This window comes from Rattus norvegicus, chromosome 3, assembly GCF_036323735.1.
Source record: "Rattus norvegicus strain BN/NHsdMcwi chromosome 3, GRCr8, whole genome shotgun sequence".
In the NCBI taxonomy this organism is placed as follows: Eukaryota; Metazoa; Chordata; class Mammalia; order Rodentia; family Muridae; genus Rattus; species Rattus norvegicus.
This window is the reverse complement of record NC_086021.1, coordinates 65863100-65883104: the sequence shown is the minus strand read 5'-3', so window position 1 is coordinate 65883104 and position 20005 is coordinate 65863100. Positions and strand designations below refer to the sequence as shown.

Below are 20005 nucleotides of genomic sequence, written 5' to 3'. Positions count from 1 at the left end.
TTTTTTTTCTATATTCTGACTCGGAAACTTCATGCCAAAAATGCATCTGCAAAGTATCGTTCTCCTCAGCCAGTTTGATTAGCTGTATTAGTAGAGCATGCTAGACGGAGGCCTTTTAAAGCTAGAGTATGAAGAAAGAACTCTTGTCAGTGCAGCCTCAACTCTGCCCTTCATTCTGCCAATGGTAGTTGGTTGTGTCTGATCATTTCTGGCACTCCCAGCACCAACCACACAGTATTGACTCAGACCTACCAGACCTGGCCAGGTAGTGTCGCCTTCTCAGAGCCTGGATCCCACACTCTCAGCATTTTCTAGGTTGTGAAATTCCTACTCATTTCATTTTGTGCTTCCACCCTAAGTGGTAGCTTTTCCTGGTCTTCACACAAGCTGTGTTAATCTGAACTATCTCCCTGTCAGAGTCTCTTTTCCTGTAGCTGTGATGAAAATACACTTCCAAATGCAACTTATAATAGGATGGATTTGTTTGGGCTCACGATTAAAATGTACAGGTTATCATGGCAGAGGCTTCAAGGCAACTAGTCATGTGACATCCACAACCAGGAAACACAGAGATGACTACTCAGCTCACTTTCTCCATTTATACCTCCCAGAATCCTCTGCCAAGGGGATGGTCCCATCTACAATTACCACTAACCTTTCAGCATCCATTAGAATAATCAAAATGATCTTTTCCAGACGTTCCCTGAGAACCATCTCTCATGCGATTCTAGATTCTGTCGAGTTGACGACTAGCAGTAACCGTCACAGCCCCTTTCTGCTTTTTCGTCTTTTCTGGCGTCTACTTAACAAAAGCCTCTATGTTAAAATGACAAAGATGGATTGTGTTTTCTGATTGAAGACTGTGGTGGTTTGAACAGAACAGCCCCCTAGGCTCATAGATTTGAATGCTTAGTCACCAGGAAGTGGCACTATTTGGAAAGACTAAAAGTACTAGGAGGTGTGGCCTTGTTGGAGGAAGTGTGTCCCTGGGGGTGGGCTTTGAGGTTTCAGTAGCCTTTGTCAAGCCCAGTGCCCCCCCCCCAAGCCCCTGCCAGCAGATCAGAATGTAGATCTTAGCTACTTTTTCAGCACCATGTCTGTCTGTCTGTAGGTAGACATATGCTTTCCACCATGATGATAATGGACTGAATCTCTGAGACTGTAGGCCAGCATCTAAGTTAAATGCTTTCCTTTATAAGAGTTGCTCGGTTATGTTGACTTTCCACACCAACAGAATAGTGACTAAGACAGACACTAGCACAAAAGCAACACTGTTGACCATAGACGGTATTGCGTCAATGGGTTCACCTATGTAATCAGTCAGCAAATTCCAGCACTGTCATTCCGAAGCTCTTGTACAGGACAGCAATGCCTTGCTCACCAAACACCAAAAATGTTTCTAAGTTCTTCAGACCTTAGAAAGGCAACAGTACAGGTACGTGACGTCACGTGACAGTCCAGAGGAATTAGGTGTGGAACCTCACAATGAAACACTTCAAATAGGAGACACTGCTGCAGGTCAGTTCAGCTCTGGTCTTGGCACCAAACAAGCTTTCAAGACAACTTTTAGAATATTTTAACCTTGGAATTGGTGATGAGACATTTTCAACCTGTACTGAGGAAAATGATCAAAGATTAATCAAAGAGCTCAGTTGTTTGGTTGTGGGTTTTTGTCTCACACTGGAGCCCAGATGGCCTGGAACTCCAGCAATCCCCCGACCTCAGATGGCCTAGTATTGCAATCATAGAATCCTTTAAAAAAAACAAGCAAACAAAATTATCTAAGGTATAATTCAGGAGTTTTCCAGAAAGCACTCAGTAAGTCTGAGTGTTGAAACAGAGTCTGGCTTCAGCACAGGAGTGTGTCAGTGGGCACAGAGGATTCACAGTCCCTCTGGTTGTCTTCAGGGAAAATTACCTCCATTTACCTGCCACTCAGTGGGCTGATCCTATGCTGACAGGGAAAATCTACTCAAAGACCTGACAGCAAACCATAAGAAGTCCTTAACTGTGTTGAGGCTATTGAAGTTGTGTACAGAAATCAGACAATGCAACTCTGCAAAGAAGATGGTGATCACGCTGCACGGGACATGTAGTAACACGCCAATTTGTTATTAGGGCCTTTGTAGTTGCAAAATTAACAAGAAAAAATGTGTATAAATATATTACTGTGATCTAAATGCATCCAACTAGCAGCCAGGAGAACTAGAAAGAAAACCAGGTAACAATGTCTCTTGGGATTTAGGGCTGAGAAAATGGGAAATGGGAAAATAGCTGACAACCCTTTGCGCCAGCTTTTCTGTATAATTTGATGTGTGACTTAGGTGAATGTATTAATTCCAAACATCGTAACTACTGTTCGAAAACATGTGTGCTGGGAATGCAACATGTCTCTGTGAGTTGTGAAAAGCAAGGGCTTATCTGGGAGAAAATGAATGCAGTTTTTGTACTTTCTGAATAGCAACTTAAAATTTGATGCAATAACACTCATTCCAATCAAATTCAGTCAACGTGTACATCTAACTAACCCAGAAAAGATTCTCCCCACAAAACAACCTAAACAATAGGAATAGCTTTTTCTGGAGTTGGGGAGATGGTTCATTCAGTAAATAACCTGAGTTTAAATCCCCAGTGTCTGTGTAAGTTAGGTCACATCTGTAGTCCAGTGTTGGGAAAGGAGCAGAGACAGGAGCATCCCTAGAGCTTCCTGGGCAGCTAGTCAGCCAGTCAGCCAGCTAAGCAGAATCACAGAGCGCAAGCCCAGTGAGGGACCGTGTCTCAAAAAATCAGATGGAGAGCATTGGCCTCTGGTCTACACATGCATATGTGAGAGAGAGGGACAGAGAGGGAGGCAGAGAGAAACAGAGAGAGACAGAGACAGACTTTTGCTTTTTTTTTAAGTGACAAAACTTATCTCCATTAGAACAGAAAAGTAATTACAACCTAAACCCAAACTACTAAAGGCACAAAGATTCTGGCACAAATCGAAAGTCTAGCAAAAAGGCAGATATCAGCGAAGTTTTGCCTAGACCAGGCTCTCCAAAAGCATTTGACTATCATGGAGACCCCGGGTCCCTTAGTGAATCCTTGGGGTTCACTCAAGAATGGCCAGCAACCTGCTCCAACCTGCTGAGAAGTGTGGAGCCTAATGAAAACTGTGGAAACAGGACACTTACTGCTCTTCCTGTGGAGTGGAATGAAAAGTCGTGGTCTGATTGTACAGTAGGTGATCAACCAGACCAATCGGGTCCCTGAATGCTCACCTGCTGTCAGTGCTTTTGGGAACTGCTCCTTGTTCTTTAAAACTTTTAAGGCAATGCAAATTCACTTGCCTTGCATTGCAATGCAAATTCACAGGCGCCTTGACTAGGCTAGGTTACAGATGAGGTGATAGAGGCATTGGGAGTCTAAGTCACTTATTTGCCTGAGGTTACTGCCTAAAAGTGTAGAACTTCAACACCAGATATTCATGCTCCACCATGTCCAGAATTCATGCTCCCAACAACTAATTAGGTTACAGTGTTTCTTAAAGAGAAAGAAAGGGGAAGGAAATAAAAAGGGAAACATCACACAGAAAATCCAGTTTAGTAGCAGTAGCCAACCAGAACACTCAAGAACTAGACACAGTATTCTGAAAAGCACAAGAAAGATAACAGAGAATAATGAGTCAACTGTATAACTGTGGAAATTGGAGCTAGAAATCAAAGCAATAACATAGCTAATAAAAATTAGTAGCTAGATGAAGGGGTCTGTGGAAATGAAAATAAATCCATTTCTTATTCACAGTAGTCAATAGGTAGGTATCAAAAGTTGACAAAGGAAAACTTCTTTTGGAAGAGGTTCTTTATTATTTATTTATGTGTAAGTTTGTGTGTGTCTATGAGTGAGCTTGAGTGCCCTTAGAGGCCAGAAGAAGGTGTCAGGCTTTCTGGAGCTAGACTTAAAGTCTTCTGTGAGCTCTAGGTGCTCAGAATCGAACTTGAGTCCTTTACAAAGGACTACATGCTCTTAAGCACCATCCGCCATCTCTTCAGTCCCATTAAGTAAATTCTTAAAAGCTCTAAGAGAACCAGCAAGGGGTGGAAAAACATACGATTCTCTAAATATCAGAAGAAAAATGCAAGTCAGGAGTCCTGACACATGCCTATAATGGCCAGGTAGGGCCAGTGGGAGGCTGAAGTAGGGATCAGCATTTTAAGGCTAGCTCAGGCAACATAGCAATATCCTATCTCAAGAAATGAAGTTGTGGGCAGGGGAGGAAAACAATATTCAGTTACTTTTCTGTTGTTGTGATAAAACACCATGACTAAAGCAAGTTATAGACAGGAAAAAATATTTGTGCTTATGGTTCTGAAGGGAGAGTCCATAATGACAGTGGGGCAGCAGGTGGCTGGCACAGGAAACTGAAAGAGTACATCCTCAATGGCAAAGACAGAGGAAGCCGAGAGAAAGCTTGTTGAGGCTCTGAATTTTCAAACCCCTTCCCCAGTGCTATTCTTCCTCCAGCAAAGCTGTACTACCTCCCCAGATAGCGCCATGAACTGGGGACCAAGTATACAGACACCTTAGCCTGTGAGGGACATTCCTCATTTAAACCACACATTTAATTCTTAAGGTGTTGGCCAAACAAAAATATGAGAACAGCGATAATGGTTGAAATCACAAAAGAGAAACGAGGTCAAACACATCACCTTATGAAGATAAGGTGAATCTACCAACTATAGCCAGGAAGATCTTAGGAAGGTGGAGAAAACCAAATAACTGTTCATCACACACAAAAGATAGATAAACCTCAGCTACACATCGCCAAGCACTGAGAGACAGACAGACAGACAGACAGACAGACACAGACACAGACACAGACACAGACACAGACACAGACACAGACACAGACACAGACACAGACACAGACACAGACACAGACACAGACACAGACACAGACACAGAGGGGGGAAGGAAGGGAGGGAGGAGGGAGAGAGGGAAAGAGAGAGAAAGAGACAGAGAGACGAAGAGAGCAATCACATTATTAAAGTCCAAGTTGATTGCCCTCAAGAAGCATAAGAGAAATAAATTTAACTGATAGTGATGAAAGAGTCGATCAATACAGAATATGCCACAGAATACTAAGGACCCCCAGCATGGAAATTATTCGTTGGAACAAAATGAAACAACCCAACTGTCTGAAGTTAGGATCATTAAAGTTTTTTAATTAAGAGCATTAGGAACTAAAATTCTAGGAAATTTAGACCATTACAACATTGAGAAGACTTTATGTCAGAATGCATGTGCTGGAGAAAAATTCAAAGCCTTACTCAAATTATTAACAAAGGAAAAATGAAAACAATATTTAAAACAAGGGATAAGAAAAAGAAAATGAATGTAGGGAAAGCGGTAAAAGTTCATTAAAGACAAAAGCGGGTATTAATGACTTGTGAAAAAATTACATAAAAATAACAAACATAAAACTGACTCATTGGAGAGAAATCGTATGGAAAGAGCAAAGGACAGCTTATCACATTTACAAAAGAAAAGTACAGCGAAAACCCAAACATATGAGGGCAACAATTTGAATGGACTAAAAGCAACTCAAATAATTGTGTGGGGAAATTCTGCAAACGTACTTGGAAACTTAGATAGAACGTATCTGTTTCTGGGGAAGTATGACCCACCAAGAGTTCTGAAGACAAGCACAAGTTACCAGTGATGATATGGAGGGGCCATCAAAGATAACTCGCCACAGAAACCAGAAGCCATCAGTCTCACTAACATCTTCTTTCCAAACACCAAGGAGTAGGCCCTCACCACACCAACGCTGTTATCTCTGTGTGTTAGGACTAAGGGAGAAAGAAGACACTGACGTCAGTCCTGAGAAACAGAGTGCAAAGAGAAACTACAGATCAATGTGCAGTTTATAAACAGTCCAGGAGCACTGTGAAAGCTAGTAAGTTAATGCACAATAATAGAACGGAATTCATCCTCGAGATACAAGAAATACTTCAAAGTTAGATTAGTCACCAGTAATTAACAGGAGAGACCCCTCTAATCATCTCAATGAATGATAAAAACTCATTTTGCAAAATTGAATGATGACATACACCTATAGGAAGGCTGAGGCAGGAGACTCAAAGGCTCACCTGACTGAGCAAAGCCAACCCAAGCTATAGAGCAAGATCATCTCTAAAATGAGCAAACAAATATCAGCCCTCAAAAACAACAACAACAAAACAGGGGGAAAGGCTGCACACCCCACATGAAAAAGGCAGATACGCATAATACAGATAAGCCTTTGTATGTGTGGACGTAGCTCATACACAATTGTATCATTTAAGTATATGTGTACACGTTGCGTGCACGCACACACACACACACACAACACACACACACAATCTAGCACCATGCTCAAAGAAAAATCATTGTAATTAGTTTCGTTACCATAAGAAACAAGATGGATTCAGACAGCCTGTGAGGAAAGAGGCAGGAGCCATCAGGGCAGACCCAGAGGCAGCTGCTAATTATGAGAGCAGCTTCAGAACAACAGGAGGGACACTTCGGTGTCAGTTGGCTAGCTCCATGTCCCACTCAAGGACAATGTCAGAATAGGTGGCAGGATTAGCGTGGCAGGCTCAGGAAATTAGCGACACTCAGGTGACTGGACAAATGAGTCAATTGTCTAAGGATAATGACAGACAGGCTTTTCGTTAGTGAAGAGGAGGAACACATGAATTTTAGTGAAACTAAATTCGGGAAAGGATTGGGACCCAGGTTCCTGCATTGTGAAAGCACTTTTCTGTTTCTCTTAGCAGTTAGCCATGGGGATAGTTCGGCACCATGAGATAGCCCTTTCCTGCAGCTAACTTTCACCTACTGACGTTAGCCCTCAGCATCCATGAAGCATCCCAGCACAAGTCAATTATTTCACTGACAATTACAAAATGATGGCTCTCTAATGCTCTCATTAGCGCACTAGACACATGGACTAACTGGTCTTCTTCTCTAGGAATAATTTCTATCGGCTTGAAAGGTGGGATAAATTACATTTTTTCCCTTTAATTACAGATTGACAGAGTGATGTAGAAGTCACCTTCAAGGTGGGAAATGAGGCCGTGCGTTTTCTTTCCTCCCATCTCCCACTCTGGATTTAAAGGTTATTTTTTTTACAGTTAGTTATTTTTTAAATGCTAAAATTGCCCCAAGTTTGACCAGTGTGGGGATGTACGTCTCCTCACGCTGGTTCTCAGACACTCCTGCTGTGAGACCCATGACTTCTTCCTTGCTTTTGGCAACTACGATGTATCATAAACGCTGCTCTGTATTTGCTCTGCCATCTACGCCTGGGGTTCAGTCATAGGTTTTTTCTTCCCAGTTCCGAAATATTTAGAAAACACGAGAATGCTACATGCACAGGTTGTCATTGGGTTGCCATTGGTCTTACATGGTGTGTAAGTTAGATATGTAGAATATTTGATATGAAAACCAGGTGTTTCACATTTATATTTCAATTTAGATTTCAATATCATAGGGTTTCCCCCTAGTGTCTTTGTCCATGTGGGGTTTTTTTCTAGTTTTTTTGAAAATCTGGTTTCCTAGTAATATTAACAAACTGTCTTACTTGCTACCATGTATCAGTTGTTTTCCATATACAGAGATAGCATTAACTATAGACAATAAAATGAATTCATTTTTGATTACCTTTGTTGTTATTTTCTCATGTATGTATGGGAGCATGTGTGTACATACATGTGTGTGCATATGATTATGGGTGGGTCACCCACCCATAATCTCAGTAGGGACAAGTGACCTCTGTGGTAAGATGGCTTTCTATGCTGTAGAATTGGTGATCTCTGGTTTAGTGAAATACTCACCCCTTTTTAAATAAAGGGCTGAGTCACCAAAAAAAAAAAAAATACCCGATGTGACAAGAGAAAGGCACTACTAAGGAAGAAGCATGGCCTCGCTGGGTGCCTCAGCAGCTTAATTCATTGCCAAAAGCAGAGAAGAGATCATGTGGATCCAAGCCGTGAGTCCATCCCCAAGAACCACATGGGAGAAAGAGAAAACTGACCCTCTGGCCTACTCACAAAAAAACAAACAAGCAAACAAACAAATAAGTAAACTTAAATTTAAAAGGAATACCTAAAAAAGAATGAAAAGACAGAAGGAAATATTAGTAATCTATCCAGCAAAGACTTGTGTGCAGAATACATGAAAAAAATCTTACAGCTGATGAATTTTTTAAAAAACGTAATCCAATTTTAAAAAGCTTTGAATGGCCACTTCATACATACGTGGTCATGAAGTCATGAATGGACAGCCAACATTACTTCCCAAGGACGTGTAAATTAAAATCACAGCAAAATAGTGCAACACATCCAAACCAAAATTACTAAAATTAAAAGGGCCAGCAAGAACAAGCATTTGGCTGACAATTCTCATTCTTTGCTGGTGAGACACAAAAGTGCTGTTTCCACTTGGAACAGCTTTGGCAGTTTCTTATAACATCCAAGATGCACTTAACAAAATCCCCAGCAATTAACTTCACACCATTTATGCAAGAGGAATATTAATGCTCATCAATGTGTATGTCACCTGTTTATGCTTTGGGTGGTAGAGTGTTCAAATGTTAGAATATACATGATCCAGAGGCCATAGAAAACATCTAATATTTTGGTCAGAAGTCAGAGGTCAGAATGGCCAAAAGGTCAAGAACTTGAAACATAAAAAAATTGGCATATATATGTATATATGTCCGAAACAATATCGTATGAATAGATTCCTGTGAGCCAACATTAGGAATAAAGGTCTGTATATCTCCTATTAGGGACCCTAGACACTGTTCATATACAAAAGACACCAACCAAATGGAAAGACGAAATGGCTTGGACAGTTGATATCAGTATTCTCAGTAAGGTTGTGGACCCCTTCTATTCAGGAAGGGCCAGAGATGAAGCTCTCGAAATAGATGTATAACCCAGGTATAAGCTTGTTTTTCTTACTCACAGGATTTCAGTCAGTATCACGGTCTTTTTTTTTAATCCATTAGTATAAGGTCCTCCACGTACTTGGGGATCCAGTTTGGATCAATGAATATGTACCAGAATCTCCTGTGGCTCTAGGTTCCACTGTTACCAATCATGTATAACAGTTAGCTTGCCTACATACTGAGAGAATTGCTTTTATAATATTATCAAGCTTACTTCAGTTCCTTGATTTGTGCTCATGAGTTGGATGGTTTTCTATCCAAAACTCCTTTCTATCAACTGATTTTGAGGGTCCCCACATGACCACAGTATGGTAGTTTGAATATGCTTGGTCCAAGGAGTGGCATATTTGGAGGTGTGGCCTTGTTGGAGGAAATGTGTCACTGCAGGATTAGGCCTTGAGATCCCCATCCTAGCTGCCTGAGAAGCCAGTCTTCTCCTACTTGCCTTTGGAATAAGATGTTGAGCTCTCAGCTCCTCCTGCACCATGCCTGCCTGGGTGCCTCCATGCTCCCACCTTGATGATAATGGACTGAACCTCTGAACCTTTAAGCCAGCCCTGGTGAAGCATTGTCCTTATAAGAATTGCCTTGGTCATGGTGCTTATTCTCAGCAGCAAAACCCTAAGACACGTGGTTAGGGTGATCTTCCACATAGGGAAAGGTTCTGCACTTTCGGCTCACATAGTTAGCTTACGCTCTCTGGTCTGTGATCAATCCTAGATGGAGTCAATCCCCTACCACCTCTCAGAGAGAGCTCCTCACCAGTTTGACCTTACAGTGACAGAACCCAGGTGATAAGGCAGGTTTCAAAACTCATGGATTTTGGCCAAACGCTTCCCCAACCAGAGCTCACTTGCAGCTGTAGAAATGCGACATTTTAGATTATCTCTATTTTCCATAGGGCAATTTTGCTATCCAGTCACCAGTTTGTATACATGAGTTCCTGGAATGACGTGAACAAAAGTTTAGAAACTGGAAGTGGAGCAGCAAGGGCCTTATACAGGCAAAGGGTGCTGATTATCAACAACCAAGAGAGACCTTCTGCCTTAATATTTGAATTGTTAACTTGCTCTTGGTATTAATTTTGTTCTTGGAACTCAAAACAAAGCTTCAGTTCAAAAATGACTAAAGATTTCCAATGCTTTGGCATGTTCTCCAGTTTACAGCTTTTTATTAAGCATATTAAAGGTCCTATGATTAATATTAAAGCAGTTTACTTTTCATTAAAATCTGGGCAAGAATAAAAGTAGAGATAACTTCTTACTTGATTCAACTTTCAGGGATATCAGTGTTGTCAGTACTGAAGTGTCACTGGCTCCCACCATCAGCAAAGAAAAGTTGAGCATTCGTCTCTCAACCAACGTTCAAAGAATAAGTTGAGTTACATGGACGGGTTGTAGGCATTTGAAAGGTTGTCTAAAAGTCAAACACAGAGATCTATTACTGCCTGTATTAAATTTAATTTAAAATTTAAATTGAATTACTGCCTTAATAAAAATGGTATTTGACAAGCTGTGACTTGAAACCCACACAAGCAAACCATTCCAGGGGAAAGTGACTGCTGTAGTTTGACTAAGTGTCCCCCAAAGGCATTGTGTTTAAGGGGCTTGGTCACCAGCCTGTGGTGTTATGGGAAGTTGGGGGATGGGGAGGGTAACTTTGAAGAGGTGGTAAAGTTCAAGTAAAAGAAGTAAGGCCAATAAGGACATATCCTGGAGTGGGACATTGGGATATTGGGACCTTGGACCTCCCCTTTTTCCCTGGATGCCATGGGGCAAACAGGCCTTCTCAACATATACTCCTGCTATGTTATAGTGCCTCACCACAGGCCCAAAGGCAATAGAACTGAGGCCATCAAGTAAAACCTCAGAAATCATGAAGCAAAAGAAATCTTTCTTCCTTTTAAGCTGATCGCCCCAAGCATTTATTAGAGTAACAAAAACGCAGGTCTCTCTGGCATAACCACTTCTGCCATCTCCGTGAGCTCCAAGACTTTCAAATGCCTTTGCCAAAAGTACTGAACCCTGACCAAGAGTGAGCACCCCTCCCCTGCCTCCCTCCCAGCATCCCTCAGTGAGTAAGTGGAGTTGTCATGGTCCAGCTTTCTTGGATTCATACTAGAAAACATGCTTTAGGTCATTTCTTAGGCTCTCCCCCTTGGGCTAAACGAATGCCACTGTCACTTGACAAGACCCCTTCTTCGGCTGGCTGACCTTTCTGATCCTCTTCCCCATCACCTCTGAACACTCCCATATCTCCTCCATAAACTGCTTGTGTGGAAATCCTCCTGGGCTGTGCCTCACATCACTTGACACCCCTACTCCCACGACCACTAAATGGAAGGGGAATTAGCAGTCCAATAACCTTGTGGTGACCTGTTTTGAGGCCTAGAAGGGTGCTGAATGCTGAAAAACTAATGAACTCGGTAGATCTATTCTCAGGGAGTGTACATGTGGATTGCTTAGGGACAGAGTTGATTGGGAGAGCAGAAACTAAAAGATATCGGTGAGGGGACAAGGAAAACATAGGATTCAAGGGATGGCACAAAATATTGGCCACTGACATGGGGCTCAAGTTTTTCTCATGGCTTACATTTCTTCATTCTATTTTTGAATGAGTGAACCCATATTTAAAACAGTTACTGTCCACCTTTAATGCTTAATATCACTGCTCAGTGCTCCATTTTCTGTCAGAGTCCAGCAATAGTTTACATGTTTCAAATATATCATTTGAAGTACCTTGGTATTCCAGAGAAGCTCTGTTCTGCACTTGACATTTCAAAGGTTCAATAAAATTCCTTGGATTGTCAGTTGCTCCAAGTGGTCCTAGACCAGAATTTAGTATCTTTCAAGGTTTTAAAGAATAACATCTCTCAATCTTCTGCCATCTGCTTCCTTCCATAGTTTAGGCATCAGTAAAAATGTCCTTCAAAACAGCATCCGTCTGCTTCTTGTTAAAGGAGGTAGAGTAGATGTCTTCTTCTGTCGTAGCTTAGGCTGCAGGTAAGAGCACACTGCTGCAATTTGGGACTGGAAAGAGATTTGGGGCTCTTGTTAAAAACAGTTTTAATAGCCTAGCAAAGCTATTTTACATGAAATGCACAGCCATTTGCAGCTTCTTGGAACCCAGTACAGGATAACACAATATGTTAGACATAATTGGAATGTTTCTTAACGTTAACTGTGATCCTGGCTTGGGAATCTGTGAGGCAAGAAGGGTACACATTACCTGAAGGGTGTGCAGATGGAAATGGGAAGCATTTGGTCAACTCAACAAGGTTTAGGTTAGCAGCTAGGAAGCTGGGACCTGAACGTCTTGGCCCAGAGTCTCCTTGTCTTTCACGACTTGTCTCCTTGTCTCTAATCTGTGGTATAAATACTGTGATTCCTTTGAGGACAGGGGTTATACCTTCCAACTTAAAGGCTGGGGATGCACAACATGGACACCCATCTTCTAATGTGCCAAAGCTATGTTAAAGAGAGATTTTGAACAAGAAATAATCTGTGAAACTCAGGATGAGTTTTGAAAGGGCATGGTGTTTAGAGTTTGATCTTTTTTTAAAAGTCAGAAATGTCCCAGAGGTCAGCCCGCCTCTTTCTGCATTCAGAAATGAAGTCTAACACCTTCATTTGAAACACTGAAGAAATAAGAATGTGTGTAATTATTTATTCTGAAAGGGAAACAAAGAATTTCAAATGGTCCAAACTTCGTTTCTAGCTAATTCTGGCAGCACAATGTTGCATTTTGTCCCATGATGCTGTTTGGCTACTGATGGTCACACTAGTAAGTATTATTTTAAAAACTATGCTAGAGAAACAGGCATCACAATTATTGTGACTTTACCATTATGAGCCTATATGGTATCTTGATGATAAGCTTCAAGGGTTTTTGTTTGGTTGGTTGTTTGTTTGGTTGGTTGGTGGATTAGTTGGTTGGTTTTGGGTGCTTTAGAATATCTGCATTTTATTTCTATATTCACTGAGAAATCTAGAACATAATGAGTGATTGTGACCAGTGCCTCCCTTTGAGAAATAAGCTGGCGAGTTGAAACTAAAGATTCCTTTCCTCTCGATTCCCCATACTTAACTCAGGACAGAGGCTTCTAGCTGAACTGTTAGTTGACCTTTATTTCTAGCTAACAGTGGCATGGGACTTCAGGAATCACATAATTAGACCCTATGGACCAGCTCCAGACCTAGCTTCCAAGGAAGCTGCTGAGAGGTGCTTCAGTGACAATGTTTAGCTTCAGGGCAGCAGGAACCAGCCACCTTGGACACTTGGAATCACTTCATCACTCTCAGAGGTCTGTAGGAAGATGTGGCTTTGTCGTGTCTACCTTCCCAATACACCACAGTGTCTGCAAAGGTGCCATGTATGCAAAATGCACAGAGATGTGTTTCCAAAAAGCCCAAAATAGCCACAAGGTAAAAGCCATTGTTCTTTTCTCCTTACATTTCACCCAAATGTCTTCCCAGGCAGTTTCTTACCCTCTCTCTGGCAGGTGAAGATTGTTCCCCACAAGGTCACCTAGAAAGCCCCTGTGGAAATTTCTGAATGTGTTTTGGGTTTGAGCTGTCAAAGCACATTCTTTAGGTCACAAATCATTCCTTTCTCCTTCTCCTGCACTATATCCAGAGCTCAGGACAAGCTGCATTTTGAGCTGAGAACTCTTGAATTAACATTGATTTTCAGAACAGGTTTAGAATCCTGAAAACTGGGGGAAAATGCATCTGGGAAGGCTGTTACTCCTGACAATACTGTTTCCTGGGGAAAGATACATCACAGCATGTTTGCATCAATCTGATTTATGATATTTTGAACTCTTTGCTGTGGGTATATTTGCTTTACTAGAATGAAATCTACTGGGTTGCCAGAGGTGAAGCATAGCTTACCAATGAGTCTTGTTCAATAGCCGATTCAGAAAAGGAGAGATCAATAAGTAAACGAACAAATAATTATGTAATTAAGAAATCATTTCATTCTCTCCCCTTTAAGTCTATAATGTGTTACAATATTCACAAGGTAATATGTGCTGAGCATTAAGATGTCATTATTGATACTCTATACAGAGGCCATTAGTCAGTGTGTGTGTGTGTGTGTGTGTGTGTGTGTGTGTGTGTGCGCGCATATGTCTTTGCCAGAAGGTTATATTCTACAAGTCCTGTATACTTTTTTGAGCCAAGATATTCTCTGGCCTGGAACTTACCAAGAAGGCTAGGCAGGCTGTCCAGTGAGCCACAGGGGTTTGCCTCTGTCCATTTCCCGGATGCTAGGATAACAAGACATACCAGCAAGCCTAGCTTTTTGTTGTTGTTGTTGTTGTCGTTGTTGTTGTTGTTGTTGTTGTTTATATGAGTTCTGAATGTCAAACCCAGGGCCTTGTCGCTGCAAGACAAGCCCTTTAATAGCTGAGCTATCTTCTCAGCCCTAGCACTGGTCATTTCTATTTGAGGCCTATTTCTGCTTTGTATCTATCAAATTGTCTATGAATACTTCTTAGTCCAGAAACCAAAATGATCCACAGCTCCCGTGACCTTGCCCAGTCTTTTCTAAGAGAAGCATCAAGTGTGGCCACTCTATGAACTTGAATGCTAATTCAGGACCAGAATGGTTTGAAGAGGGTTCATAATTCTCACAGGGGCAGAAGTATAGGAGGCAGGCCATTCCACCACAGTGTAAACTTGATCATGGTCTCTGTGGCCAACAACACTGCTTTAGCTCCTGTTCAGCCTTAAACTTTGCACTCAACATTTTCATTCATTTTCTGTCCCTTTATATCTCTCCCCAACAAAAAGAACGAAGAAATTTTTTCTGTTGCTTGCTTTAAAAATGAGCCTAGAAACAATGCACTGGATCAGTTAAGATTGAAGGAGAAAGCAGAATGCTACTTTGAGAAGTCTCCCAAAGAAACAACATAGTGTCCCAGTTCAGCTCTGTCAGAAGTGTGATAGTACCTTGATTGACAATTTTACTGGATTGAGAGATGCTGAAAAAAATCAGTAAAGTACACTGGATTTCTGTGAACCCATTTCTATAAACCATGGAAATATGGGCCAGTGAACTAAGGAGAAAAGATCTACCCTGCATGTGGACCACACTTCTATTAGCACCGATCAAAAAGAAGAAAGCCAGGAGGCATAAGAATGCTCTGCTCTAATTCGGTGGGCTTATATATTTCTGCTGTTACTGTGCTTGGATAGCTTTCCCAGTGTCAGAAAATGGGCTCCACCTGAGATTCTTCAGAGACTTTCAGGTCTTCAGCCTTGGACAATGATAGCATGATTGGTCCTTGGTTATAAGGCTTCCAAGTTCTTGAACTGAATAGCCACTGGTCTTCCCAGCTCTCTAGTTCACAGAAACTCATTGTGCCTCAGTCTAGCCTTTGATCGTGTGAGTCAATCTAATGTTTTCTCTTTCTATGCAATTCCTTGGTTCTTTTCCTCAAGGGAAACTCGACTACACAAGAAGCCCATTAACAGGGGACATAGATGACATTGCACATGGAGTTCAGCCTCCCAGAGCAGGATGCAAGCCAGAAAGGGAAGGAAAGGGGTCTGAGTGAAGGAATTCCAGACACAGAATGGTCAGCACAGTGACCCTGGAGAAGTTTAGGCCTTTTAAAATGTTTGCCATCCCCTAGTAATTCTTATGTTAGCACTAATAATCGCTATTTTATTTGACACAGAATCTGCGAAATTGATTCCAAAAAGAAATTAGAGGCAACATTTATAAGTCTCCACCACTAAACTTCATACTGTATAAATATACATTTATATAATTTATATATAAATGTACGGTATATAAATTTTATATTATAAAATTCAATTGAAAACCTCTAATTTTCATATTTCCTTTCCATGTCCTCCACTCTGATTCTCCACTTGCTGCTTCTCACTTAGCCACAGTGAGAGCAGCCCCGGCCTCACACTCTTACCACAGCTGGTGGGGCTGCTCCTGCACGCCTTCCCTATCATGATGGATGGGAACTTGAGAGGCTGGAACTGAAACATGCCGTCCTTTTCTTAAGCTTCATTGCTGGGCATTCTGACACAAGGATCAGAAATGTGATTAGCAGAAAAAAAATTATTTTGAGATGAAATGGAATGGACATATAAATCTTATAACACTCTCAATATGCAAGGTGTTATATGTATGTAGAATAAGGCAAAAAAAAGGGCAATTTGTTACCATTAACTTATGCGCATTGGTTTATAGTTAAGCTAATGTCCAACGATGCACTCAGATGATGAGGCCTTACACATAAGCGTCTCTATCAGAAAAAAGAAAGCCTAAGTCACCAAAGAATGCTATAGCTATGCAATTAATATCAGTCAAATAAAATTTAAGGCAAAAACTACATTAAAGGGATTCTTTTATAAGAACAAATGTGAATTTAGTATTAATGAGTAACAGAATGAATGTCATCAGTCATATGACTGAGCTTCAACATATATGAAGCAAAAAAAACCCCAAAAAAACAAAAAACCCATGACACAAAATCCATGAGTGACACAGTGTGGCTTTACTTTTTGACATATTAACCAAAATTTACAATACTCAAGTAGTATCAGCCTAGTTTTTAAAAAAAAACTAATTTGTGACTAAAAATGGAATGTAGTATTCAGTAAATATTATGCCTATTTTAAAGATCCATGGAAGAATCATAAAATTGATCATGCATTAAGACATAGAAAGCCTCAGTGGAGTTCAATAAAACAGAAATCAGGCAAAGCAGTCTTTGAGCACAGGTCACTGCAACTAGGCATTAATTTCAACTGGAAAGAACACAAATGGTCATAAAGAAATCATTAACGGATGGCTCTTGGGACAAATCCGAAAACCTGAGTATTTAGAAAAGAGCACCAATGGGGACCCAATGCCATTACCAGAGAGAGACAGCCGGCGAGAACACTTGTCTGAGGCAAATTCAGAACACAAAGAAACAAGACAGAGCAGTTATTTCAAAGAGCCAAGATAGAGCAACAAAACTAATCAAGGAAAGTATAAAGGAAGAAGTAATTTTAAAAGACAGTAAAATAAATTACAAGTAATATAAAAATATTAAATAAATGTATCTAGAAGCTACATGTTAGACATTTAACTGATGATCCTAAGAACACACCAAAAAAAGATCATCCACCATGATCAAGTAGGCTTCATCCCAAAAATGCAGGGATGGATATATATATATATATATATATATATATATATATATATATGTGTGTGTGTGTGTGTGTGTGTGTGTGTGTGTGTGTATACGTATACATATACATATATATACATATATACATATACATGTACATATACATATATGCATGTACATGTACATGTACATGTACATGTACATATACATATACATATACATATACATATACATATACATATACATATACATATACATATACATATACATATACATATACATATACATATACATATACATATACATATACATATACATATACATAGGCAGTTTGCTGCATCAGGAAAGATGGCGGCCGTGGCGGCTACGCTGAACGGACAACCAGCATTTCAAGCTCGGGGCCTGCGGCTATCTCGGGCGGGATCCTCCAGGCAGCAGCCGGCATGTATGAGCAACTCAAAGAGGAGTGGACCCAGAAGAGCCCGATGTGGAGAAGAGCTGGGCCGCCTGAAGTTGGTTCTGCTGGAGCTCAATTTCCTGCCAACCACGGGGACCAAACTGGCTAAACAGCAGCACATTCTGGCCCGTGACATTCTGGAAATCAGGGCCCAGTGGAGCATCCTATGCAAGGACATTCCTTCCTTCAAGCGCTACTTGGCCCAGCTCAAATGCTACTACTTTGATTACAAGGAGCAGCTTCCTGAGTCAGCCTACACGCACCAGCTCCTGGACCTCAACCTCCTCTTCCTGATGTCTCAGAACCGAGTGGCTGAGTTCCACACAGAATTAGAAGGATTGCCTGCCAAGGGCATCCAGACCAATGTCTACATCAAACACCCTGTATCCCACGAGCAATACCTCATGGAGGGTAGCTACAACAAGGTGTTCCTGGCTAAGGGAAACATTCCCGCTGAACGATATACCTTCTTCACTGACATCCTGCTGGATACTATCAGGGATGAAATTGCAGGATGCATTGAGAAGGCCTATGAGAAAATCCTTTTTTGCTGAGGCTACCCGGATCCTCTTCTTCAGTACACCCAAAAATATGACAGACTATGCCAAGAAGCGAGGTTGGCTGCTGGGCCCTAACAACTACTACAGCTTTGCCAGCCAGCAGCAGAAGCCAGAAGACAGCACCGTCCCCTCTACTGAGCTGGCCAGGTAGGTCATCGAGTATGCCTGGCAGCTGGAGATGATTGTCTGAGCCTTGGCCAGGGTGGTGGGCATGACTGGTCCAGCAGTCTCAGCACGGGCTGGCCCTCAATAAAGGCAGATTAACCTCCTATGGGCCCTAGTCTCCCCAGTGGGATGGTGGAGATAATTGCTTCTGGAGAATTTGGGAGTTTGGGGAACCTCTGGGCCTTCTGGGTGAGTGTTTCCCAGTTGTCACTGCTCTGGGTTTTCAGCATAGCTGCCCAGTGGCCCGCAGGAGAGCACGGGCCCCAACTGAGGTGCTCTTCTAGCCAGCTGTGGGTGCCTTTTGGTACTGGGCAAGGGGACTAGATTGTTTTCCAGTGAAGTACCATGTGTCTCAGTTTTTAGAAAATGTTGGCCATGGATTAAATAATTTTTTTTCCAGAGCTGAGGACCGAACCCAGGGCCTTGGGCTTGCTAAGCAAGCGCTCTACCGCTGAGCTAAATTCCTAACCCCGGATTAAATAATTTTTAAAATAAAAAAATATATATATACATATACATATATACATATATACATACAATACACGTAATCCACCATATAAATAAACTGAAGGGAAAAAACTGATCATCTCCTTAAATGCCCAAAAGACTTTTGAAAAACATCCAACACACCCATGATAAAAGTCCCAAAGAGTTCAGAGATACAAGGTACATACTTAAACACAATAAAACCAATTTACAGCAAACCCCTCTCCAACACCAAATTAAATGGAGAGAAATGCAAAGCAATTCCACTAAAATCAGGAATAAGACAAGGCTGTCTACTCTCTCCATATCTATTTAATATAGTAGTGGAACTTTTGGATAGAGCAATTAGACAACTGAAGAAGATCAAGGGTCACAAATTGGAAAGGAAAAAGCTTACGATTCATTATTTGCAGATGATATGATAGTATACATACCAATCCTAAAAATTCCACTAGGGAACTCCTACAGCCGATAAACACTTTCAACAAAGTGACTGGATACAAGATTAATTTTTTTTTAAAAAAGGACAAACAGACTGAGAAAGAAATAAGAGAAACAACACTTTTCACAACAGCGTCAAATAATATAAAATGCCAAATAATATAGAATAACCAAGTAAGTAAAAGACTTGTATGACTAAAAACTTCAAGACTTTAAAGAAAGAAATTGAAGACAATACCAGAAGATAGAATGATCTCCCATGTTCATGGATAGATAGGATTAGCATAGTAAATATAGCCTTCCTTCCAATAGCAATCTACACATTCAACACAATCCTGATCAAAATTCCAACACCAGTCTTTACATATCTTGAAAAGATAATTACAAACTTCATATGGAAAATCAAAAAAAAAAAATCTAGGATAGCTAAAAGCAATCCTGAACAATAAAAGGTCTGCTGGAGGCTTCACCATCCCTAATTTCTAGTTGTACTACAAAGCAATAGTAATAAAAACAACACGGTATTGGCATAAAACCAGACATACCAATCAGTGGAATTGAAGACCCAGACATAAACCCACATACCTGTGGACACATGAGTTTTGATAAAGAGGCCAGAAGTACTGGAAAGAAGTCAGGATCTACAGATGTTAGAGTCTTACTGGATGTCTGCATGCTGGTAAGGATGTAGAATAAGGGGAACACCCTGGGTGGGAGTACAAACTTGTACAACCACTGTGGAAATCTGGAGGCATAACATTTTTGTAACCTCA

The 20005-nt window shown here is 41.0% G+C and overlaps 1 pseudogene; it reads left to right on the top strand.

Annotated features, from left to right (window-relative positions):
• Window positions 1-4649: 4649 nt before the first annotated feature.
• Window positions 4650-18441, top strand: Psmd8-ps1 (proteasome 26S subunit, non-ATPase 8, pseudogene 1; annotated as a pseudogene).
• The last annotated feature ends 1564 nt before the right edge of the window (window positions 18442-20005 follow it).